Here is a 24,967-nt window from a genome sequence, read left to right as displayed (position 1 = left end):
TCCAGGATGATGCTGCCCAAGAGAGGCTGGACATATCCCCGCAAAGATGCCCACATCATGTCAGACCAGAAGTGGTCTTTACAAATGAGATAGGAGAGCTTCCAGAGACAGGACTATCCTAGACTTGGAGTATGGACTCTATGGCCAATCATACGTATCCTTAAAATAAGACTGCAAAGGGTGTATAAGTAAAGACAGAAGGAGATGTTGCAGATATTGTGTCCCCAAAATCAAGGAAAGCTCCCAGAGATGAGAACACAGAAGAGACAGAATGGGTTTCCCAGGGATCCCCTGGAGACTAACCCTCCTAAAACCTTGATTTCCTGCCCAGTGATAATGTCTGGACCTTTAAGCTCCAAAACATACTGTATATTTGCTTTAGGTTCCCTCATACTTCCTAATTTGATTAATTAGCAAGTTAATGTAATTTCCCTGTGTGACTGTTGGTATTTCAACACAGTGCCATGCTTATACCATGGTAGTCTCACTAAACTCAAGGAATTCAAGAGTCACACATGTGCATCTGGCTACTGGTGCCTTGGTCCCTTCTGCTAGGATGGTAAGATACGGATTTAACCATACCAGGCCCCAGAGGAAAGCACAATAGAGTCAGGTAAAACAAACCTTCCTGTTGAGCTAGCATGCTGTTTCCTGCCATTTTCTGGAAGTGATGGAACTCATTACTATTCCAAAACAAAAACTGAAGACGAGGAAATGCCTGTAACTTTAATTTTTTTCAAACCTTGTTTTTAATGATGATTCTTGTAGCCCACCACTCTCCAGAGGTAGTGGGGAAAGAAAGGATATGGGGGAAGTGGACCTGTTTAGAAAAGTTCTTTGGAGCAATTCCCATCTGTGTTGTCTGGAACTCCACAGATCAATTCACAGGTTAGCAGTGGCAGATGGAGTCACTTCATAGATACACCAGCAGTCCAGTTCAGTAGAATCAGGATCAGCAAGAACAACAGCAAAAACTCTTGGCTGTGCCTCTCTCAGGAAAGCGAAGATCAGCGGAGACTTGAGACCAACAAGTGTTGCACAACTAGCTATATAAGCAAGCCTATCTTAGCCCCCATCACCGTCTGTCAAATCCTTTGTATACTCTCCAAACATCACATGTCCTCCACATGCCTTGCTGAGCATGTGCCTTGCCTCAGCGTGCGTGTCTGTCTCAGCTGACATCACTCTGCCAATCAGTGTAAGTACATAGAAGCAGCAAGAAACAGCAGCACATCACCAGAAGGTTTTTGGTGCATTTCTCTCTATGGAGTCCTGACAAATGCAGCTCAACTACACAATGTAAGGCAGACCACTACATGCATGTCGTTAGCAACGAATCTTTCATCGCATGTCACTTCATGAGCTTGCTTTAGCAGAACATCCTCTCTCCTGTGTCTACTTCAGCGAAACGTTCCTTCACATGTTTGCCCCAGCAAAACACCATCCAAACGGCTTTCCAAAGAACCCTTAAGTTTCTACTTCAAATGCCGAACCTCATAATTACAGCTCTGTCACCCAAGATCCTTCCTGAAAGGGCCACTGTATTTCACATGAATTTTTTTTCCTTTAAATTCTATTCATTTTATTTCTTGAGACAGGGTCTTATTAGGTTCGTCAGGAACTTGCTCTGTGAATCACAATGGCTCTGAATGTTCAGAAATCTTTGTGCTCTATTCCTCAATGCCTAGGTTGCAGGAGTGAGCCACAATGTCAGAAGATTATTTTTTAAAAAAACGTTAAAAAAACAACAACAGAAAGATATTAGATTAAGATGTTTTATTTGCTAGGTTATTATAAATGTTATTTATTATTAGCGTATATGTATATGTGTGACTATAGACATGTGTTTACTGATATGTGTCCATGTCCCTGTGTGTTTCTCTGTGTGTGTGTGTAGAACAGAAGACAATTTTCTTTTCTTTCTTTTTTTTTTTTTTGTTTTGTTTTGTTTCTAGACAGGGTTTCTCTGTGTATCCCTGGCTGTCCTGGAACTCACTTTGTAGACCAGGCTGGCCTCGAACTCAGAAATCTGCCTGCCTCTGCCTCCCGAATGCTGGGATTAAAGGCGTGCGCCACCACCGCCTGGCTGCTCCCATCTCTTCTAATACTTCCTATTCTCACCCTGCTGACCTGTCCTGCCTAGTTTTATGTCAACTTGACACAGCTAGAGTCATCTTAAAGGAGGGAACCTCATCTGAGAAAATGCCTCCATAGGATCCAGCTGTAACACATTTTCTTAACGAGTGATTGATAGGGGAAAGTCCAGCCCGTGGTGGGTGGTGCCATCCCTGAGCTGGTGGTCCTGGGTTCTATAAGGAGACAGGCTGAGCAAGCCATGAGGAGCAAGCAAATTAGCAGCACTCCTCCGTGGCCTCTGGCTCCAGGTTCCTGTCCTGCTTGACTTCTTGCCCTCACTGCTTTTGATGATGATCTGTTATATGAAACCACAGTTCAACAAAATAAACAATTTCTCCCCAAGTTGCTTTTTGGTTATGATGTTTCATTGAAGCAATAGAAAACTAAGACACTGCCTGTCTGCCTTCCTAAGTCTCACAAAGTAGGGTGAACTTCTCTCAAACTCCTGATCTTCCTGCCTCAGTTCTCCTGGGTGGGGGGAATTATAGCTATGCACTAATTTTGACCCGGTTAACCTTACCTCAGGATTGTAATATTTACATCACTCCCACGGCCTACATCCCATGGGATTTGGCAGTAATGTCTGAATCTTCTACATATTCTTTCCATTTTGTCATTTTTTTTGATACATTTTGATATATCCACTAGTTGCTACATTTCAAAACCACCAGTAACTTTTTAAAAAGGACTTATTTTATTTTTAGCTGTTTGGTGGTGGTGCTGAGGTTTGTGCATGAGAGCAATATCCACAGACTCCTGAAGGGGGCGTCAGATCCCCTGCAGCTGGAGTAACAGGGTGCTGGGAACCGAACTCAGGTCCTCTGCAGCAACAGTATATAGTAACTGCTGAGCCGTCTCTTCAGCCCTCAAAACAACTTTTTTTAAAGTTAATGATTCCTGTCCATCTATCTGTCTGTCTGTCTGTCTATCTATCTATCTATCTATCTATCTATCTATCTATCTATTTTAAGTGCATTGGTGTTTTGCCTGCACGTATGTTTCTGTGATGGTGTCAGACCTCCTAGAACTGGGACTACAGACAATTGTGAGTTGTTATGTGGGTGCTGGGATTTGAACTCAGGACCCTCTGGAAGAGCAGCTTAACCACTGGACAATCTCTCCAACCCCTCATCAACAACTTTTAAAATGAAATATTACCATAGTAAATTCCATGGACTTATTCCCATACTATAATCCCCAAATTCACATCACCTGCCTGTCTTTCAACTGAATGCTCCAGATAAAATTCAAAAGTTCTAAGTCTTTCCCCCAGAACATGGTAAGTATTGTTCCTGTGTTGGGTTATATTATTTGTTTTGATCTTTGTTGTATTTTGAAAACAAACAAAAACCCCTACACTACCCACTTACTGCTTGTCCTTAAGCCTTTTAAGTTTTTCTGGTTTGGTTGCCAATAGTCAATCTTGTTTGTGTGTCTGTTGGTTAGGTTGTTCTTTTTTTTTTTTTTTTTTTAAGATTTATTGATTGATTGATTGATTGATTGTACATGAGTGCTCTGTTTTCAAGCACACTAAAAGAGGGAACCAGATTCCATAACAGATGGTTGTGAGCCACCATGTGGTTCCTCAGAATTGAACCCAGTACCTCTGGAGGAACAGCTGGTGCTCTTAAGTGCTGAGCCACCCCTCCAGACCCTAATAGTTTTTGTTTGTTTGTTTGTTTGTTTGTTTTAATTTGTGCTGTTTTGTTCAGGAGACAGCACATTTGATTATTAACCCCAGATCCAGTGTTCCTGCATTCTTTACCACAGCTCTCTAAGGACTATTTTGGAAGATCAGTGTCTGATGCACAATTTGATAGCCAGGTCCTAGGGCCCCTATTGGTCATAACTATTGAAGGCAGACAAAGCTGGTGTCCCCATAGACTGGCTGTCTCTGCTCAAGCAGAATGCATTCTGGTTACAAGTAGCAGCTTGAGAAATGGCCTTTATACATTTGAAAATAGCTTTCCCAGTCCCTCTGTCTTCTCCTTTGTGGCTGAACGCTCCCAGATGCTTCCCACAATTCCCATCTTCTTTGAGGTTCTTTTTCTCACCATCCCTCTCAAAACATGATTCCAGGACACTCTGCAGGGTGAGTGCCATTAAAGCAGGGCCTGGCACAGCACAAGCCTTTCTTTGTCTGGGGTCCTCTAAGTCTATTAAGACAAGTTGAATTCTTGTTAGTCGGCAGCCATGTTACACTATTTCTTCAGTATGCTCTGTAAGGGAAACCAGCAAGTCTCCTGTCATGTTGCTGCTGGCCGATCTCTCTCCCATCTTGTTTTTATGTAACTACTGTTTCCTCCTGTCCTTTGTTTTATTTTTGGGCCTCCAGTTATCGACTCTACTTCAGTTCATTATTTTAACTTCTGTGTGGACGGCGAACTATTGATATTTTGGATAATTGTCTAATGCATCAGCAAGTCCTGATAGCTTCATGTCATAAGAGCATCGTAAAATGGGTTTACCTGCCTAACAGCAATGATTTTGGAAGCCTACAGAGCCTATATTTAAGTCTTTGCTTACCAACTTACTGGATGTATGATGCTGTACATACTAATTTTTCCATTGTCAGCCCTCATTTTCTCATTTAGGAAGTAGTGATAAAATTTATCCTTACTAGCTGAGCACATACCTTTCATGCCAACACTTGGAAGACAGAGCTAGGCAGACCTCTGTGACTTAGAGGCCAGCCTGGTCTACATATTGACTTCCAGGCTGTCCAAGGCTACACAGTCAAACTCTCTCAATAATAATAGTGATAACAACAACAACAATAAGGTGTATCTTGCACAGTACAGAACATACGTCAATAACTTCCTTAAAACTAGCTATTCAGGTTGTAAGCTGGTTCAGTGGTTAAGAACATACACTACTGCCCTTGCAGAGGACCCAAGTTCAGTTCCCAACAGTTCACACCAGGTTGCTCACAACTGCCTATAATTCCAGCTCCAGGGGATACCAAACTTCTGGCTTCTTCAGGCATCCATCCATGCATACCACCTCCTACGCAGTACATAATTTCAAATCATAAAAAGAAATCTTGACAAGATGGGAAGATGGCTCAGTGGTGAGGGGTATTTGCTGTTCTTGTGCAATATCTAGTTCAGTTCCCTGCACCCACATCTGGGGGCTCATGGACACCCATGAGTCCAGTTCCAGGAGACTCCAACATCGCTGACCACCATAGTTACCTCACACATGTACACACACACACACACACACACACACACACACACACACGGCAGATCTGCTAGGTCATGGACTCTGATGGCAATACCCAACAGCAGCCCAGAAAATCAGCACTTTCTGTATATAACACAAAAGAGGGAGAGGTAGGGTAGCTAATCTCAGTGGAAGGTCTTTGTATGGGGCAGCCTTGGGTCACAGTTATCCTTGAGGAGGAGGAGGTTAAGAGTCTCTGTGAACAGAGTCAACATCCACGGTGAGGAAGCTGCAGCTGACACTGTCCGAGCACACTGGTGTTAGCTAAAGGCCAAGCCATTGTCAACATCAGTGCTTGGACCAGGTTTTGACATTCCCCTGGGTCTGAGGCACTGTGGTCCTCGACATGGCTGTTCTCATGCCAATAAGGTACATTCACTACGACTCCACCTGCTCCCCAGTAGCATTACTGATTAAAATGCCAAGAGGGACACAGTGATAGAGAAGCCATGAGAAATCCTCTGAGTTTCACATCTGCCATATGCCATTCAGAATCTTAATTGGAAGGTTATACTCAGGGACAGTGTCATATATATATTGCCAATTGAGTGCTGCTATAGCCTTCTATCATTCACACAGAAGGAAGGGAGGTTGGTCTGGTCCAGCTCTCTTCTGGGAACTCTCTTGCTTGCTCTTCTCTGCTTTTCTTTACAGGAGCTAATGAATAATACATTCCATACATTTTTAAACTAAACTAATATAGAGGGGTATTTTCATGTTAGGGTTCAACACAGTATCTCAGGGAATGCTCTACCATGGGGAAGGTCAATATGTATGCGTGTGGGGGCTGTTATTTGCCTTTCCACACCCATCTTACCCAGAATATCTCTTTATTGGCCAACTTTCTATCTTTGAGTTCAACGTAGATACATACCTAGATATAGAATGCATCAGAATGCATTTTGGTGATTTGGTGAGACAGGGTCTCCCAAAACCTAGGTGGCTTCCAGTGTGCCATTTAGCCAACGATGAGTTCAAGCCCCTGATCCTCTTGCCTCCACCTCCCAAGTATTGGCACTGTGGGCACACACTGCCACATTTAGCTTCACAATGCATTTCTTTTCAATAGGCATCAGAAGGATTCTCTAGTCCTCCTTTTGAGAACCAATCCTCTTCCTACTTTGAGACTCTGCTTTTTGTCTTGGCTTCCATTCTTCAAGAACAGCATTCTAGTTTTCCACGGCCTGCCAAAGATATCAGAATAGGGCAACAAAAGCATGCATAACAGGTTCTTTTCTGCCCTTTGGAATGAAATGAACTTGGTCTAAGAGCCTGGAATCCTGAGAGGCTTAGCACGTGTGCAAAGACCACACTACCTCAAGGCTTCCCTGCGTGCTTGTCGACTTGTGTAACGCCCACCTTGGGTTGAGGAGTTTTCCTCTGTGTGGGGGATATTATGCATCTTATTATGCATCTTATTATGCATCTGTGTGGGGGATATTATGCATCTTATTCAAAGCATAAGTCCTGGTTCCTGCTTTGTTTTTACAATGGAAATCCCCTTTTCAATGACCCTAAGTGTGTTACACAGAAAACAAGTGTTTGGGCTTTAGAGTCAGGTGGCTTTTCTCGGTCTTGAGTCAATCTCTCTTCTCCTCTTTTGTTTTCCCCTTTTTCTTCCTTCTTTCTCTCTTTCCCCCCTCTCTTACACATGCACACTCACACATGCATGCGCTCACACACACACTCTCTCTCTGTCTCTCTGTCTTTCTGTCTCTCTTTCTCTCTTACACACACACACACACACACACACACACACACACACACACACACACACAATCAGACTCTCCTACCCTTACTCTTTTTCTGTATTGTTGGTAACACAGCTTTCTTTCTCCCTTAATTAACTGTGAGGGTTTCTCTAACTCCACTTTGGATGTGTAGACCATTTTCTCCCTTAGTCTTTTGTCCCACACCAGGTTTTTCTGAATGCACTCTGTGCAGTAGTAACTGACCTTTTCCTAGTCCCTGTCTTTCCTCCCAGGTCACTTTCATCCATTTAGAAAATATTTATCAAGCTTCAGGGGCATGCCACAGAGCCTTGGGGGTTCAGCTTGTAACTATCTCAAGGAGCCAGGAAAACATAGATAAATGACCAGTTATGGCACAATGAAAGCACTGTCACAATTCTACTATCAATATGTGCTATCTCTTTTAGAACCTGAGACAGGGATGCCACTGGAAGTCAAGGAATGACCTTGACCAGCTGCGAATCAACAAATCTATACTGATCAAAATAGGGTTTGCATCGAAGACTGGAAAGAGAAAGGGGGTTAGTATGTACTGAGTGATGACTGCGTGCCAAATGCTGGGTCTGCTGGAATACAGCATGGTATGCACCACAGGTCCCCTAAAAGGAGCTGAGATTTTAAGAGACATAGAGAACCCAAAGGGGATGCAGCCAGAACCCAAGACTTTGAGATCCGTGTAAGTCACTCACCATCATGTTCCACAACTTGGTCTCCTTTGACATAGTGCTCTTGACACCCCCCTGCCCTCGCTCTAATAGTCAGTCAACAGTTCCTCTGCCTTTCTAAACCCAGTCTGGCTCAGAACTCCATTCTTCCAGCCGTCTTCACTAAACACGCAAACTATTCTTGAATTCTATGCCATCCCAGACTTAGATTTTCCATTACTTTGCTTCATGGCTGTTTGGCTTCATTCCATTTCTGTGTAATTGGTTTTTCTAAGCTGCCGACTCCTGCAAAGCTGAGCTTGTCCCACCTCTGGCACAGGTATCTGAGTATACACATTATGTATCCTAATCATCTCCAGGCATTTGTTTTGTAACAGGGCCTTAGGAAATCCAGGCTGGGCTGAAACTTCTATAGTCCAGGCTGGCCTCAAACTCACCATCCTCCTCCTGCCTCTGCTGGGATTACAGTTATGTGACATTAGCCCAGGAGATACAGTTTCCCTCTTCCCCCTTTTCATTTTCTACTCCATTGTTCTTCAGAATTCCTCTCCATTTATCTATGGATCTTTAGCCTTTCTCAGTTCCCCCGAGTATCTAAAACGTAGATGCCAAATAAATAGAAAACATCTCCAGAAGTTGTTTCCATAGGGCTTTTCTGGTACTATACACCCTTCATAGAGGCTCCTAATGTGTGATGGAGTCGAGCCTGCTCATTTCTTTCCTTTCATACAAGTGCACTCTTCTGAGAACACTGCTCATTGTTCGTCTTTCTCCTTGTTCTGGTTTCTGACAACCTGCTGCAGCAGCAGCAACAACAACAATAACAACAACAACAACAACAACAGCAGCATTGCCATCACCACCACCACCACCACCATCATCATCACCATCCGCGGGAGCAGCAGCACACCTGTGTTCTGCTGGTCTCTGGCTATTCTCCCAGATCTACAGTCAGCCCCAGAGTTATCTACCTGAAGTAAGAACATTTGAGTCATTCTTGACCCATATGGTGTTTTCCTAGGAAACCTACTAGCTTTTTTCCACTCTCCCTTTTCCCCCATTCACATCTCTCAGACATTGCCTAATGGATAATCCACAGTTTCTATAACCACCACTCCAGACGAAGTGCTTACATAGTTAGAAAGCAGGTATTGGGGCAGGAGGATGTGGACCTGTAATTTTTTTCTCCTCTTGACTTAGCAGAGTGCATCTATCCCAGCTGCGGTCTGTAGGTCATTTATGTCTGACATGTGTTCAGAGCTCCTTAAACCTTTGTACATCAGCACTGCTGTGGTGCCTAAGCTGGACTAAAGAGTTGGCACAGGGCAGGGCTCAGCATGATCGACTAGCCAAGCTGCCAAGCCTCCTTGTCATTCTCTGCACCTGCCAGGTGATCCTCTTCCTGACAGATGTGTTGACAGTGGGCACCAGAGAAAGAAAGGAGGGATTTCCAGAGAAAGTAATTTCCCTGGTTGGAAGAAAAGCAACCTAATGAGAACCATTAGTTTAGGCTCTCGGTGTCCCAGCTGAACTGTACCCAAGCTGTTGTGGTGAGCTGAATATAGTGGCCCATGACTGAACTTCTAGATCTCAAGAGGCATGGGCTGGAGGGTGGCCGGCCATACGTCTGAGGCTAATTTACTCTATACAACAATGTCTAAGCCAGCTGGGACTAGATAGTAAGACCTATCTCAAAAGAAAGAAAGAAACAAACAAACAAAATGAGATGGGTCTTTGCACTCTGAGGCAGAGACAGGTTGATTTCTGTGAGGTCCAGGACAGCCACAGAGACACACTGTCTCAAAAAAATTAAAACAAAACAAAGAAAGAAAGAGAGAAAGAAGGAAGGAAGGAGAGAAGGAGAGAAGGAAAGAAAGAAAGAAAGAAAGAGAGAGAGAGAGAGAGAGAGAGAGAGAGAGAGAGGGAGGGAGGGAGGGAGGGAGGGAGGGAGGGAGGGAGAGAGAGAGAGAGAGAAAGAAAGAAAGAAAGAAAGAAAGAAAGAAAGAAAGAAAGAAAGAAAGAGAGAGAGAGATGGACAGATAGATAATAGATGAGATGTAGAAATAACAATGGCCAGTAAATGTGCTTGGGGGCACTGGGCGTGTAAGCAGGACCATACATGTGACTGCTGGGAATCTGGCTCTGGCTGTCCTCGCCTTGTCTCTGTTTATGTCTGCCCTAGCAATCTGGATGTCTAGGGTGTATTCTGCACCCTTGTAACTCAGATATCATTACTGGAGTACTTCACACAGACCAGGCACTGTTCTGCAAGCTGTTACATGGATTAACCTTCTGGGGAGGGATTAGCCTTTGCGTAAGCCCAGGAATTAAGGTCTAATAATATTCCCATTTGGTGTGAGGGGAAATCAAGCACAGAGATACCACCCAGCAATTAGCAGCACAGCTGGAATTTGAAGCCAGGCAGCTTGCCTCAGAGCTTAGCATCCACCCCCAAATGTATGTTGGTCCCACTGCTAGCCCTGACTGGTGTAGGGTGCACTTGGAGGCTGTGTGACTACGGGTACTATGTCTAATGGATAGTCTATAGGAAAAAGCTCTTCTATGGCACCTATAGGTAGTGTATAGGCAGAGGTGACATTTGAAGCTTATATAGAAAGGAACAAGTCAAAGACAAAAAACCAAATGCATGGGATGATAGAGAAGAAGAAATGAAAGCCATCATTGGACCCTTGAATGCCCCAGTCTCAGGACAACCCACCTAAGGTATGTGTGTGTGTGTTTTCATTTGTGTGTACACAGATGTGTGTGACTGTCTGAGCATCTGTGCAGAGACCAGAGGTTGATCAGGTGTCTTCCTCAATTATTCTCTACCTTACTCTGTCAGACAGGGTCTCTCACGGAACCTGGAGCTCATCTCTCTCACTAACCTGGCTGGCCAGAAGTACTAGGTGTCCTCCTGTCTCAGCTCTCTCTTCAACACTGGAATTACAAGTACTCACCACCACACTCGGTTTTTCTGTGGGTGCTGGGGGTCCAAACTCATGCCCCCATGCTTGTACAAGCGCCCCAGCTGGACCCCAAAGCTTTAAGATCAAGCAAAACACCAACTTTTTCCTTGTTGTATATGTAGCACAGTCTCTCCATTCCCACACGATTGATTTTTGAGGCTGAATTGGGGGTGGGAGCCCTCTGTGCATTTTAGCAGAATCCTTGATCTCTGCATTCCAGCAGCACTCCCTCCCTTACCACACTGTGACAACCTAAAAAGTCTCCAGGCATTCCAAATCTCCCTGGTGAGAATAAAGGCAACCTAAAGAGAACCATTACTTTAGGCTTGTGGTCTCCAACCCATACTGTACAAAAGCTGATGTGCCAAGCTGGGTGTGGTGGCACATGACGAAGGTCAGAGATCTCAGGAGGCATGAGAAGGGGAATGGCCACAAATCTAAGGCTAACTTACTCTATACAATTTCCATGATAACTGGGGCTGGATAGCAAGACCTGTCTCAAAAGATGAAACAACAACAAAACTGAAAAAGAAATAGAGATAGGCAGATTGATAGATGATAGATAGATAGATAGATAGATAGATAGATAGATAGATAGATAGATAATAGAAGGACAAAGTGTTTTCTATATTTGGTTATAGGAAGAAGGAAGTAAAACTTCTAACTTCTTTTTTTCTTTCCCTCAAAATATTTCTAGTTTGAAATTGACAAAATCAAAGCCCAAAGGGCTGCTGGCAGCTCACCCTTCCTTGAGCCTCAGCAGTCTCCTTACAGGAGGAGGCTTCCCACAGACATCATCCTGGGAACCAAACTTACCAGAGGGGAAATCTGGGGCCACCTAACAGTCCCTTGCGTGGTTTGGTTTGGGAAATACCAGAGAGCTTTGCTTCTTGATCTTCGTGTTCCCACAGACGTAACAAACATTTACATCTCCCTCATCTTTGTCAGGTACTAACCACTGAGCTTGCTAAGAGCCCAGGCCCACATTTCCCTGGTGGAATGTTGACACGGCTTACAGATCCCATTTCCAGCCTCCAGACTTTTTTACACCATGGGGAAGGGAGTCTTTGCTTTTATTTAAACTAGTTATGGTAACTAATCTAGTAACATGATTCTAGTTTATTTTTATTTTGTGCATGTGTGTATGTGTGTGTGTGTGTAAGCCAGAGGTAAACACTGAGTTTCTTTCTCTCCACCTCGTTTCTTGAGATAGGATCTCTGTGAACCTAGAACCAGCCCTTTCATCGAGGCTACTATAGGCCCCCAGGATCCTCCTGCTTGCTCCCCCACTGCTGGGTTACAGGCTTATACAAGTGTGCCAAGCTCTTTTCACTTTAAAATAAATGCACATTGTAGACAGTATGCTCAGAAAATACATTTTTTTCAGTAAGAATATGTGATTGCAAAAATTCAGATCAATTTGTTTTAAACCGTTCCTGAGTCTGTCTGCTGTGACCTGAAGCACGAAGCATCTTGATTCCCTAAGAGGATAACAATGTGTCAGACTTTGTTCCAGGTCTTCATCTCAGCCTCAGGACCACATATGAGTCAGATACTCAGGCGTGGAGGGGCACGCCTATAATATCAACACTTGGGAGGTGGAAACAGAAGCATCCAGGAGTTCAAGGTCAGCCTCAGCGACACAGCACGTTTGAATCCAGCCTGAGATACACAAGACTCTCTTCAAACAACAAAAGACTGAAGAACCAAAGCAAAATCTTTTGGGCCCCAGGGATCATGTTAATTTGTCCCCTGATCAGCAAACTAATGTAGGGCATAATCAGACCAGGAACCTGGCAATCTGATTGATCCCTATGCTGTGCACTTGGCCATCAGGTTACTGTTCGATCACAGGTTATGTTGTTGTTGTTGTTGTTGTTTTTCAAGAAAGCAGAGCCTCAAGGAAGTTAATGAACTCCTCCAAGCAGAAGCCTGAAGTCATGCAAGAAGACCTGGTGGCAGTCTCAAGAGATGGGCCTAGTCCATCCCTGACTTGGGAATGGAAGAATGTTAAAATCAGTCTCCTATTCCTGCTCCCCCCCCCACCCCCCCACCCCCCCCCACCCCCCCGCCCCGACGGTTGCCTGTTTCCATTCTTTCTTCAGTCCTTTTCCCTCACCCAATACCAGATCAGGTCCCCCCCCCCCACTACCCCACCTCCAGTTTCCCTCCCAGGTCCCTCCCTCCCTCCCCACTTGTGATTGCTTTCTTCTCTCTCCCAAGGTTGGGTTGGGGGGACCCTCCAGAGTGCACCAGAGACCTGGGAGGTGAGAGACTCTCAGGACTCAAAGGGAGGGACCTTAGATGAAATGCCCCACAGTAGGGAGAGGGAACTTATAGAGCCCACCTCCAGCAAGAAGACAGAACATCAAGTGAGAGATGGGGTTGCCATCCCACAGTCATATTTCTGTCCCATAATTGTTCCTGTCTGAAAGAATTACAGGGATAGAAATGGAGAGGAGCCTGAGGAAAAGAACAGACCCAAAGTGGGATCCAGATCAAGGGGAGGCCCAAGGCCTGACACTATTACTGAGGCTATGAAGCACTAACAAAAAGGGACCTATCACGATTGCCCTCTGAAAGACACAACAAGCAGCTGAAAGAGTCAGATGCAGATATTTGCATCCAACCAATGGACAAAAGCAGCTGACCCCTATTGTTGAGTTAGGGAAGGCTGGAAGAAGCTGAGAAGAAGGGTGATCCTGTAGGAGGACCAGCAGTCTCAATTAATCTGGACCCCCAAGATTTCTCAAACACTAGACCACCAAAACAGACAGCATACACCAGCTGATATGAGGCCCCCAACACACATACAGTAGAGGACTTCTGGGTCTGTGTTCATTCAGAGATGATGCACCTAACCCTGAAGAGATGGAGGCCCCAGGGAGTTTAGAGATCAGGTGGGGTGGAGGGTGGAGACATCCACGTGGAGACAGGAGGGTGGGGAGGAGGTGTGGGATGTGGAACAGTCGGAGGGTAGATGGGGAGGGGGGATAAAATATCGAGTGTTAAAAAAATAAAATTAAATTAAAAAAATAAAAAATAAAATAATCGGCCTCCATTCGCTTTCCTTCCGGGTCTCTGCTTACCTTCTTTTCTTCTCTGTCTCACAGGTGTGAATTGCCTTTTTAACCCTTGCAGGTGTCACAGACCTGACTCAGGCACCCCAGGAACCCCAGAAGGCTCCTGCTCCGCCCCTCCCCCTCCCCCTCCACGATACTATCCTTTACTTAAGTGCATTGCAAAAGAACAAAGGGAACGACCGCTCTCTTTTATTGGTTTGTGTTGAGCAAACACAGGCACGTCAATCCGTCCGCTTTCAAATCCCATCTGTTTACATTTGGAAATTACTGGGGCATGTTCTTTAGATTAAAAGTGATTTCTTCGTCAGGAAGAAGATAAGAGAAGCCATACATTTGACCTTTGGTATTAACGTGCCTTTATATCTTCTCAGCACTGGTAGATTTTTTTTTTATAAGCTCTCCAAGTTTTAAAAGCTCTCCTAACTTCCCTCTGCTCAAATGCTGCCGTCAGCTTTACACTTGGAGTGTGCTGAAACCACAGCCCAGGCTGGAATGACCAATGCTAAAAAGATGTCACCAGAGAATCCAAGTCAAAGCATCGCCCAGGAGTGACGACGGACGCTTCTAAAAATAAACAGCTTGAGCCGGGGCTATTTCAAGATTCTCCCACAAGTTTCCGGTTCAGAAACTAAACAAGTTCTTCTAAAGGAAGCACTGTGCATCCAAGCGCTGTTTGGGACAGTGTCCAGAGCAGATGAAATCCTCTAGTCTCAAGGAGCTTGCCTGCAAGAACAGGAGAGACCGGCATTAAACAACTGACCAATCATCGTGTGCATGCGTTGTCGTGGGCTGATGAGGGACAGGATACCTAAGGATGGCCTTTAGGGTGCTCGCTAATGTCTACTTTACAACCTAGTGTTTTTTCTTATTTCTTCTGTTTTACATTTATGTGGCTGAGTATATGTGTGTGCACCATAGACCTGCAGAGGCCATGTTACAGGCGTTTGTGAGCCCCCAAATTGGTGCTTAGAACTGAACCCAGTACCTGTGGGAGAACAGTAAGTGCTCTTAACTACGGAGTCATCGCTCTACTACTTTCTCGACTGTATCAGATTTTAGCATCCTTTCCCAGAAGCAAAGCTGGGCTTTTGCCAAGAAGAAGGCTACAGCAGAGCTTCCTACTCAGCGAAGGGACAGCCTTGCCCACGACACTGGCAGTGCTGGCGGATGCAAGGATGATCTTCCGGATGGCCTGGTAACCAGAGGTTTTAGGACAGAAGCCCCACTCCAGCAAACCCACCAAACGAGGCTCAGCCAGCCGCTCCAGTATGCCAAATGGTTGGTTCAGTGGTTAAGAGCACTTAACTGTTGTGTTTTATAAAAATAAAGAGGGGGGATATGTTCTATGGAGGTGTAGTCAGGTATGGGGGAAGGGGGTGTCTCAGCGGGCCCAGACGAAGGCATCCTTTCCCCTTGAGGGATTAGCTACACGATGGTATAGTATAGAATAGAGTTTATTCAGAGCATGGGGAGGGGAATTGAGGGGATAGTAGAGACAGAGAAAGGCAGAGAGAGAGAGAGAGAGAGAGAGAGAGAGAGAGAGAGAGAGAGAGAGAAAGGAGAAGGAGGAGGGGGCAAGCAGCCCCTTTTATAGTGATTCAGGCACACCTGGCTGTTGCCAGGTAACCATGGGGCAGAGCCTAGACAAAATGCCAACAAGGACTACATAGAGAAACAAATAAAAGTAAAAAATAGAGTGGTAAGGCAGGTAGAGGCAGCAGGAGGTACCTGGGTCAGAGCCTGGGTTGGAACTGGCAGGTAAGAATGAGGTTACTGTCAGCAGAGGTCAGAGGTCAGAGGTCAAGAGAGGAAGGGTAGGTGAGCAAGGCAAAAGGCTGTGAAGGGCAGATGAGTGAACAACGACAAGTGTTTGTCAGGCTGGACTTGTGTGAGACATTTCTGCAGTAAGGAGACAGATTTAGACTTTTAAATGGGACATGACAAAGGGACATGACTGTCAATTTCTCAGGGAATAAAAATTGAAAGCAAGGACTGGCGAGATGGCTCAGTGGATAAGAGCACTGACTGCTCTTCCAGAGGTCCTGAGTTCAAATCCCAGCAATCCCATGGTGGCTCACAATGATCCATAGTGAGATCTGACGCCCTCTTCTGGTGTGTTTGAAGACAGCGACAGTGTTCTAATTTATAATAATAAATCTCTGGGCTGGAGCGAGTGGGGTTGACCAGAGAAAGCAGAGGTCCTAAATTCAATTCCCAATAACCACATGAAGGCTCACAACCATCTGTACAGCTACAGTGTACTCATAGACATAAAATAAATAAATAAATAAATAAATAAATAAATATTTTTTTAAAAAAAATTTGAAAGCAAAATTAACAGACGACTCTAGAGTAAGGAGTAGCAGGGACCTGTAGGTGATAGGGAAATGGACACAATGTGTGGCTAAACCTGGAGAAGACATACCAAAACGACAGGGCCTCGGGTTCAAGGCTGGAGTAGGGCCTGTGCTATCACCATGTCTGAGCTCCTAGACTCCCTCCTGTACTACCTGCCTGGATGTGGCTTTGCCACATAGAGCAGCATGGGGCTGACACTACAGAGAGTATGGCTTCACGTTAGGAGCGGACAGGAGCAAGGGTAAAGAAGTTGTGTGCCAGCTTCTCCTCTCTTTCTCAATAAAAGAAACGATTTAGGCAGCTCCAGGGGATCGAATTCCTGCCATCAGGCACGATGGACGAGCACTCTAACCTACTGAGCTACCCCACAGCTTGCAGGTGAATATTCTTAATTCTTAGGAAGGAAAAGTAGTTTTAAAACAGAAAAGGAGACTAGATGATGGATAAACAACTCTTACTGCCACACTGGGAAGGACACAGCTAAGTTTGGAGAATTCAAACTCATAAATTTAGCTAATGTGCAGTGGGGTGCTGTCATCTTCTCACTGGGAGACAGGGTTACCTTCACAAACCTAAATAGTTTTCATCCATAACAAGATATAACAAGCCACACTTTTTCTAAGATTTTTTTTAATTCTATAATCTGCAGCTCTAAGGCTTATACGACATCTATTTCTATGATGCCAAGAGGGCAACTGGAGGCTTTAGAAAAATGTTGATGGTTTTTTAAGTAGAGCCAGACCTCTTCGGTCCCAGCTGATAGTGCAGAATGACAGGAAATGTTGTCCGTAGGCATGATGCCTGGGGACTCTGTTGGCTAGTTTCCTGTCACCTTGACAAGCTATGGTCGACATCAGACCTCTCCTGAGAAAATGCCTCTGTAAGATCAGGCCATAGGTGAGCCTGTAGGTTATTTTATTATTTAACAATTAATATGAAAGGGTCCAGACCATTGTGGGTGGTGCCAACCCTGGGCTGATGGTTCTATAAGAAAGCAGGCAGAGCAAGCCATGAGAAACAAGCCAGTAAGCAGCATCCCTCTATGGCCTTTGTATCCACTCCTGCTTCCAGGTTCCTAACCTGTTTGAGTTCCTATCCTGACTTCCTTCAATGATAATAAACCCTTTTCTTTTCCAAGCTGCTTTTGGTCAGGGTGTCCATCACACCAACAGAAGTCCTAACTAGGACATTCTGTTGGGTTTTGTTGTTGTTTGTTGTTGTTATTGTGTTGTCTTAGACAGGTTCTCACTATGTTGCCCGGGCTCTGGTTTACTGAAGTGATTCCCTTGCTTATAAATGGCTCTAACACACACACACACACACACACACACACACACACACACACACACACACACACACTTAGAAGTGGACTGCAGATTTGAAAACCATGGAACTAAAATAGTTAAGAGAAATGATCAGATTGCCCTTTTAAAAATCTGCATACTCTCTCACTGGCAGCATAGCAGAGTGCCACTTTCCCTAATAGAAAGCCTCCATCAACATGAAGAATGAAGGAAAAATGGTTTGAGGGGTTCTCTTTGTCACCAGTCTTGTCTGTAGTTCTCCTGGTCACCCTGTGCAGTGTTGATTTATGATGCCCATCTTAGGCATGAAGAGATGAAGCCTGGGAAAGGCTGCATAGCTTGCCCAGGGCTGTGGGTTTAATTACCAACAAAATGGAGAGTCTGCTTAGGCTTGTCTGACAGCACCCCCACTTTTCTTCCCACCTCTCCTTTACCACCCACTCAGCTGTTAGCCTACATGCAGCTTCTCTATCATGCTTCAAGATCCTGCCCAGAGCCTTAACCCTGCACACCTCAGGACTAGAGAGCCCTATTTCTCAGAATACACTTGGGGCCCACAGTGTTATGCCATCCACGACCGTGACCTTCCGGGATCCCAAAGGGCTCCCTTTCCTGGTTCTCAGAAGCAAGCTCAAGACAGGAGTAAAACAGAACAATGTCCCCTTCCTCCCCTTTCATAAGTAGGAGCTAACAAAGTCTTCCAGCTACACACACACACACACACACACACACACACACACACACACACACATACACACCAGGTCTTCTCATCCATTGTTGCAGAACTGTAGTGGGCTTCCTACAGGTTCCAGTCCATGCCTGTGTGACCTTACTGCATGTGTTTCCTGCTGCCCAGCCAGGCACTGGACTTCCTTGTGTTGTAATACACAGGCACTGTGGGAGGGAAAGAAGTCAGTGAATGGTACAGACAGGGCTCACAGAAAAGGGTTTGTTTTAACAAAGACTACAAAGGTAGTAGCTATTAGCCCCCAACTGGTTCTTGGAAGCCCAAGCCAGAAATGGCCTGCACAAGATGTCCAGAATTTCACCTGGGTAGTTTTCAGAGGGGTGTGTGTGTGTGTGCTGGGTTTTAAAGCCAGGATTTCTGCATCTAAGGATCCATGTTGTTACTGAGTTATATATACCCTAACCTCCCTGTTTGGGACTTTTTAACTAACAAAGACTAATGGAAAAGGGCAGGCTGAAGAGGCCATTACAGAACATAGGGAGCCCTGATGAGCAGTGACAACATGCAATGACACAGAACTGTGACTTAGCTATGGTCTCTCACCCCCATCTCATATGCTGGCAAGTTGGTCCCTAGTGAGATGGCACTGAGTTAGTAGACTCTTCAGGAGGCAGAGCCTGGTGCTTCCACCAGGTTAACTAGGTCACAGGAAGTGTTATTACATATGTGTCACTGTACTTTGTACACATCCCCTCTCCCAATGGCATCTCCCACTCCCACCCCCCCCACCTCTTGCTGGTTCCCTCCCTCCTCCTAAACAGCCCACCCCTCTGCCTTTGCATCTCACAGATTCCACTGCTCTCTGTTCCCCCATCCCTTGAGATCTCTGTCTCCCTTCTCTCAGTTCCCTTTCCGCTTCTGCCACACACATCCTTAAAACCTAGATTCTACATAGGTAGGAGGCAACACATGATAATTATTTGCCTCACATCATACAGCCTGAGCTTTCATTTCTTCTCCCCATTTGTCATGGTTTCTGTTTATGTTTGCCAGCATTCTCTGCCTGCTTTCTTGACAGCAGCCATTCTAACCAGGGTGAAGTAGAAACTCCAAGTAGAAAACCAACCAGTTGTCATAGAGTCCTTTGGGTTGTCAGTGTTCTCTCTCAGACCCCTCCCATTTTAATATATTTTTAAAAAAATCAATTCTTGGGCTGGAGAGATGGCTCAGCAGTTAAGAGCACTGACTGCCCTTCCAGAAGTCCTGAGTTCAATTCCCAACAACTGCATGGTGGCTCATGACCATCTGTAATGGGATCTGTTGCCTTCTTCTGGTGTGTTTGAGAACAGCTACAGTGTACTCATATACATAAAATAAATAAATTCTTTAAAAAATATCAATTCCTTAATAATGTCATGTGTGCAATGTTGGGCTCCTCTTTTAAAAATAATGTGACTTCTACAAAAGTTAAGGTCTTAGCATATTGAAATGAAAACATATTTGTAATCTCTCCTCCATGAGAACCATGCTTTAAAGCAATTAAGGGATTCATATTTTTTTTGTTCCAATGTAACTGAGTGAGCAAACCTAATTTAAATTCAGATGATCCAGTGAATCAAGAGAGGGAGCCAAGACATGCAACCTTTACTGCTGAAGACAAATGGAGACCCTAACTGTTGCAGGAAATGTTGGAAACACTGTGAGGTGAGGTGAGACAGTGTTACAAAGGGTAGCAAATAAAGATTCAGTGTTGTTTTGAAGAGCCACAAACATTGACATTTCAAATCACCATGTCATGTTATTTTAATATTGGTCAATGTATTGTTCCTTGCATATTGGGTATGCGTGTGAGCATGTATGTGTAAGTGTGTGTGACACCTGAACATCATTCCTCAGGTGCAATCCATCTTGTTTTTTGAGGCAGTCTCTCACTTGGCCTGGAGCCTATCAATTAGGGTAGGCCAGCCGGCCAGTGAGCTCCAGGGATCTATGTGTGCAGGTCTCTCCAGGCTGGGATGATATATGCTACCATGCCCACCTTTTTGATGTGGATATTGGGAGCTCGTGGGGTCCTTATGCTTCAAAGAGAAGCACTTTACAGACCAAACGATCATTATTTCTTGCACATTTTAAGTGAAAAAAATAATTGTATTAAAATGTACATAACACAAAATTTATCAGTGGAAGTATGTTTAAGTATTGCCGTGCATTAATATATTCACACCGCTTACCGCCACTGGTATAGTTTAAACATGGTATTTAGAGGGTAGCATTTCCTAACGCCTGTGGTCTCTGCGGCTAATGGTTTTCCCTTGAAGAAAGAGGACTCAGAAGGAGACACTGCTGACTAATGGGTAGAAATCCCTGGGAGGAAAAAAATTGGCTCAACATGAGAAAGAACTTTCTGATCCAAGGGAACGGAGGCCTTCGAACTTCGCTTTGAAGGTAGAGTGGTGAGCAGGAGCCCTTGGGCCACCTGTTGGGTGTGTTTGGGAAAGATCCCTGTTCTGGGTGGGAAAGAGACCTCTGGGCTTCCTTCCAGCCACAAGCGTCTCTCACTGAACTGCCAGGCCTGGAGTTCGCTGCACTCTCAGGTTTCAGAGGAGCTGATTGAGGTTCAAGAACTCTGGATCTGGGCTTTAAAATAGTCCCACTTAGCACCAGGCACTGGCAGCTTTCATCCTTGCCTGGAACTTTTGCTGCTATTTTAGTCTAAATTGTGGAGAAACAATTAAAAGAGGGTTACTCGGTTTCAAAGTTAGTAACCAGTTATAAGCCTTGTGGTGTGAGGCCAGCGATCCTCACAAGGAAAGGGCTTTCGGTTCAAAGAGCTCTGCTAGCCTGGGGTGGCTCGAGTCCAATCCGTGTCCACTTGTGCCCACTGACAGCTTGCTAAAGCCTAAGCCTGAGCATGTGCCCCTTGACCCCATTAGAGTCCTTCTCTGTGCGCCCCTCCCCCTTCCCACTACCATCCCCTCCACTCTAACCTCTAGTTGAACTTTGCTACTGTTTCAATTCTCTAGCTATTTGTTTGGTTAGCTCCTATATATTCTTTAAGACTCCACTCTGGGGTGGTCTCTTAAAGAACTTGTCTTTGCCGTGCCTGCAGGTTACCAGGATGCTGCGTAGTGCCCCATGGTCACAACTGCCAGCACCCTGGATATACCATCTTTCGTGGCCTTTCAGTTATGAAGGGGTGAAAAGTTGGATCCCTGTGTTGATCATAGGAACCAGAAGATCGGAGGATTAGGACCAGCGAGATGGCTCTGTTTGTATAGTCAAGCCTGAAGAGTTTCATCTCTCGTCTCCACGCCCTGGAAGAAGAGATCAGATTCCCACAAGCTATCCTCTGAGCCTCAGGCATATGTCATGGCACATGCATGCCTACATGTACAAATGTAACACACTCACACACATACACACACATTATTTAATCTTTTTAAACAATTGAAGGATTAAAAAATAATAATATTGGGAGCTGGAGAGATGGCTCAGTGTTAAGAACTTTGGGTGCTCTTCCAGAGGAATCTAGACGAGAGACCTATTACTGGCATGGTGGCACACCTTCAATCCCAGCACTTGAGAGGCAGAGGCAGGCAGGTCTCTGAGTGTGGGGCCGGCTCGGTCTGCAGACTGAGTTCTAGGACAGCCAAGGCTACGTAGACTCTGTCTAACCACTCCTTGCAAACAAACAAAGAGGGTTGAACTTTACTGTAGTAAGCAATTAATTCAGATTGTGTTTGAAACTCACTTTCAAACCATATTTATAACCTTGGCTTTTATAAACGTTATCATGATCTTTTTGTTTGCAGTGTTTGGAGTTTCAACCCAGGGCATGTGCCTACCACACCAGTACAATCACCGTGTTCTAGGCCTCTTCTGTGTCCATATCTACACCCATTCTCAATATTTCTCTCTCTGTCTCTTCGTCTCTCATACACACAATAGAACAACAACAGTAATGATGATGATAATATTTGAAACAAACAAAAATTCCACACCTGATCTCTTGTTGATAATTCACAGTCAAAATACAGGTGCTTTGAAAAGATTGTGTAAAGTTCCCTTCGGGCTCTAGATCTAAAGTGCACATGAAACACTGAATTTCCTGTTCAGACTTGATCGCATCCCTAAGACACCTTATCATGTATATGTAAATATCCTAACATCTGAAAAATAAAGGCTGAAATCTAGATCTGCCCCTAAAGACTTCAGAGGGTAGTCTACCTACACACATATCTAAAGGATCAGTGGATTTCCTTGTTGGGAAGCAGATCTAATGCTTTGTCTTAACTCGGCTCCCAAAAGCCACACCTCCAGAACTAGTTTCACCCCCAGTTTTGCCTTAACCTTCATCCTTGCTAGTATTGAAGTGTTCGGTCTTACCAGCACTGAGCCATGTCAATACAGGCAGCATAAGATCTTTCTTCTTTTGATGAAGCTGTGATTTTTAAGAAGTTAGCAATTTATTTGATGGCTTATTTAGGTTAGGATATTGGAAACATCCCAGAAAATACTTAAAAGCAGGGCCAAAGAGAATGGAACTGGATTAGACCACAGCCATGTCTCCTTGCAGAGGGAGGTGGAAGGGGACAAATTCTTATCAGGGACTAAGTTGAAAGGGAAAATTCAAAAGGGGAAAAATGACAAGGGTGGGAGACGGGGCTCACAGAGAGGCTCAGCAGCTAAGAGAGCTTGCTGCTTTTCTAGAAGACCCAGGTTCAGTTCCTGGCACCCATGTCTGGTGGTTGATGACTGTATAAATCCCCAGCTCCAGTAGGATCAGATACCTCTACCTCTAAAGGCAACTTTACCCACACACACATTCTCCCTTTCTCTTCCCTCTCTCCCTCCCCCCCTTTCTCTCTCTCTCCTTCTCTCTCATGCACACACAGGTAGTTAAAAATAATGAAAAGAAATGTTCCTAATAAAGAAATGGAAAACAGAACAAAGACAGAGGTACAGAGGAAGAAAGGAAATGTCTACCAGCACCTGTCAAGCCCTCAGACAGCAAAGAGGTCCCAGCACTGCTTGATGCTTGACAAGTGTCCACTGAGCTAAGGCAGATGCTCTAGTCTGATGTTCAAACCTCTCCACAGGCTGTCTGAATCTCACCTGCCTGTCACTCTGGCCGTGACCCTCTGCAAGTCCCACTCCAGCCAAATTGTGTCACTTGATATTTGTCCTTGCTAGAGCATTGTGTGAAATGTCCTGGCTTGTCATCTTGTTTGGCCCTTGTAGAAAAAAATCCTATCAATCCTTCAAGACATTTCCTTCATCTTCCTCAAAGACTTCTCTGTCCTTCATAAGATACCAGGTTCTCTTTCTGTATAGAAAATTCTCCTTTGTGACTGTCTCCTGCAAGTCTACTTACTCATGTGTGCGTTTGTGTGTGTGTGTTCATCTCCTCTTACCCAACTGCAAATGTCATTAACCTTTCTGTTTCTCCCAACTTCTTAGAGCAGAGCCCAAAAGTGCAGGCAGTACACAAGGAGTTTATTGCACATGAGAGATGAGAAGCACTTAGTATGTTACATCAACTGTGAACTAATTTGTACATTACTGCAGTTAGTAGCTTCTTTCTTAAAAAGCAAAAGAAGAAAAAAAGAAAAATAATGTCTCACACTATTTTAAAACGTCTTTGAAGATAATCTTTGTCAAATAACTTAGCCTCCTTTTCTGCAGAATCATGGAGCAGCCCCGGCCAGGCTGCCTTGGGAGGCAGGTGCCATAGGTTTTTTCAGATTAGAACCCATGGTTCCTGGGGCACTGTGTGCCTTTCAGGTCCTGAGAAACCGAGGCACCCCCTTGGGCAGTGGGACATTCAGGCCACCTGCATCTCTCTGCATTCCCTAGAAGTCAGGAAGCACAGAAGCTTGGCAGCACAATAAGTCTTAGATGTTAATCTTGTGTACCTTGTATAGATTGCAAATGCCATTGTACCCTGGCAACACCCTTTGTGTCCCCCCCACCCCCACCCCTGCAACTGCCATTGTATTGAGTTTCTGATAAGGCTATAAAAGTCTGCCTGCTTGCTGTAAACTTGTCTCAGACCCCTCCAGCCCAACCTGGCTTTAATTTCTATCCACCATATCAGGAGAGCCTGGATCAGTAAGCAAGCGTTGGCACTTACACTTTTCCATCTATAAATCTCCACTTCTCCACTGAACTAAATCCTGGTCCCCACTAGTTCCTCCTCTGCCTCCCTTTGTCACTAACTCACCTCTAAACTGTCTGTCTGTCTCTTTCTCTCCTTCTCTCTCTCCTCTCTCTCTCTCCCTCCCTCCCTCCCTTTCCTCTCCTCCTACCCACCTACCTATTTATCTATCCATCCACCTACCACCCACCTACTCATCCATCTCTCTACTTACCTACTTACCAATCTAGATATCAGACCCAGGATCCCTCGTAGCCCAAGTTAGCCTCAAATTCTCTATATATCCAAAGATGACCTTGAATTCTTGATCTTCTCTCTTCTTCCTCCAGCCTATTGGGATTACAGTTTTAGGCTGTGCTGGAGGATGGGTCAAATGTACTAAGCAAACACTACCAACTGAGCCATATCCCCAGCTCTCAGTCATGCCTTTAATCTGGAACAGCAATGTACTAGGCTATTATCATCCAGGACTTGAGCCTGTGATAGCAGTCTAGGAGGTTCACAAGTCATGAACTTTAGGAGCCATCAGGTACTCAGGAATGATCACTGTGGTTAAGAACACCTGGCTGACCCTCCTCACACCTCAGCACAGCTTTGATACCATTTTCGAATCTAAGAAGGGAAAACCCAA

General features: G+C 44.8%; 1 long non-coding RNA gene across 1 annotated transcript in view; it reads right to left on the bottom strand.

Moving 5' to 3' along the window:
* Positions 1-13,997: 13,997 nt before the first annotated feature.
* Positions 13,998-24,967, bottom strand: part of Gm30799 — a 53,543-nt gene continuing 42,573 nt past the window's right edge. The window contains exon 7 of the long non-coding RNA XR_001780654.1: positions 13,998-14,552. This is a non-coding gene — a long non-coding RNA (predicted gene, 30799). The remainder of the gene's footprint in view (positions 14,553-24,967) is intronic.

This window comes from Mus musculus, chromosome 12 (genome assembly GCF_000001635.26).
Source record: "Mus musculus strain C57BL/6J chromosome 12, GRCm38.p6 C57BL/6J".
NCBI lineage: Eukaryota > Metazoa > Chordata > Mammalia > Rodentia > Muridae > Mus > Mus musculus.
This window is presented reverse-complemented; position numbering and strand designations above follow the sequence as displayed.